General features: G+C 47.3%; 1 pseudogene; it reads right to left on the reverse strand.

Moving 5' to 3' along the window:
• Positions 1–675: 675 nt before the first annotated feature.
• On the reverse strand, positions 676–1,160 carry LOC102844650 (annotated as a pseudogene).
• Between the last annotated feature and the right edge of the window lie 879 nt (positions 1,161–2,039).

Raw genomic sequence — 2,039 nt, forward strand, 5'->3', positions numbered from 1 at the left:
AAATATTTAAGAAAAATTTCTGTGAATCAAGCACGTTTCACATGCTTTTTTTTTTAATTTTTATAACATTTTATATAACTCATAAAACAGTGCTTGTATAAAACTTTTCACATGCTTGATATTTAGTCAACCCTACAAGTAAGTATTAAAATTACTGTTCTACAGATGAGCTTTAGAAAATGTTAATTCTTTTTCTTTCTTCTTTTTTTTTTTTTTTTTAATGGAGTACTCGTTTATTACTTACACTGTGCCCTGCTCCCAAAGAGGAGGCCAGGAGGCAGCATGGTGGGAGTACGACCTCTCTGGGTGCGCTAAGGAGTTCCGTCCACTCAGACAAAGCTTTGGGGAACCTACTAGCCGACTGAGGGATAGTTTTGGGGAGGAAGGAGTGCTAAGAAAAACAGCGACATCTTGTCCTATTTCACCGTTCGTCTCTTGCTTCAAACCCTGCCGCAGAGACAGTAGGTAAAAGGGTTACTGTGGGAAAGAGTTAGTAGTAAAGCAGGAAGAATTAATTTCCAAAAAAAGGTACACCAATCCACCACCGCTGCCTCCCTTGGGTGCCTACTGCAAGAACACAGTTGAGTCTTCCCCCCGAGAGTTCTGGCTGGGCCGAGGGTCTCAGTGTGGAAAACGGACAGCTCCACCTGTCAGTCTGTAGGCAGGGACCCGCTGCTAGCTGCAGGCCCCAGGCTCAGCCCCTCCATCACCCCCATTGTCCTCTTCGTCAGACTGTGCCAAAGGTGTATCTGCACCACCATCAGTCGGATTCGGGCTGTGCAGGTTGGTGGAGGAGTCAGAGGACGAGGATGAGGTTCGAGACATGGTTCTGACAGTGGGCACCAGCAGGCTCAGCTCCTCTGGTCATCCACCCCAGCTGTCTGGGGAGTGGGAGGAGGATCTTCACAAGGCAAGAACACATTGGCTCCGTCTTGATCCCCAAGGTCAATAAATTCCACTTGTTCTAGTATGTCCACATTAACTTCCACGGATGAGATTACTGCCGAGAGGAGGTCTCTGAGACTCAAGATGAAGGTGGGACAGAGGGGAAGACAAACTCTGTCTCTGGCTGTTAAAACGCCCTCGAAGAACTTCTGCCGCTCCCTGAGGCGGAGCTGCTGGTGTTCCAGCGCTGCCCAAGGATTGGGGTCCATGTCAGCTCCTGCAGCGCCCCGGCCTCGCTGTGTCCGCTCCGGGAGACATCGGCGCGGGGCGTGGGAGCGGGCTGCGCCTGCGGGTGGGGCGCCGCCTCCCCCAGAATGGCCGGGAGCTGGGAGCCGGGACGCAGAGGCAGCAGAGGCCAAAGTCGAAAATGTTAATTCTTTATATGAAAAGTGATTGAACTTGTCAAGTCTGTCTGTCTTGTCACAGCCCCTGTTCATTGTGAGATATGGGTAAGCTCCCCAAGTGTCAAATAGTCTGAAGAAGGTGGGATTGGAGAGCCAATCATTCTAGTTCAAAAAAGCTACAACTTCTCAAGAAATAATCACATAGGATTGGCATGACATCTACACAGAGAGATATACCCAAACCAGACTGATAGTCACTGAGTAGATTCTAGCTCATAGTGGCCCTCCATTGGAGTTTTGAGGCTGTAAGTATTTATAAGAGGAATTTGTCCATCTTTCTCTCTTGGAGTGATTGATGAATTCAAACAGCTGATTTTTTTTATTAGCAGGCCAATCAATGCATTGTGGACTACATCATCAGAGATCCTTCAAAAGATACATGTTGTTGTTGTTGTTTGAGGTCAAGTCAGAACCAACGCATAGCTCACCCTCTGTCGGGTTTTCAGAGGCAGTAAATCAAAGGGGAAGGAATTACCCATCCCTCTCCCACTGAATAACTGGTATATTTGAGCTGTTTGCCTTTGGGGTTACAGCACAGCTTCTTACCACTAAGTCACAAGAGCTTCTCTTAGAGAAACATGTTTTAGAGATACATTATTGTTGTTATGTGTCATTGAGTGGACTGAGACTCATATTGTTCACCCTATAAACAATAGCTCTGAACCCTGCCTTATCCTGAGACCATCTCAC

This window comes from Elephantulus edwardii, unplaced genomic scaffold (genome assembly GCF_000299155.1).
Source record: "Elephantulus edwardii isolate Elephantulus edwardi_28Jun2011 unplaced genomic scaffold, EleEdw1.0 scaffold00109, whole genome shotgun sequence".
In the NCBI taxonomy this organism is placed as follows: domain Eukaryota; kingdom Metazoa; phylum Chordata; class Mammalia; order Macroscelidea; family Macroscelididae; genus Elephantulus; species Elephantulus edwardii.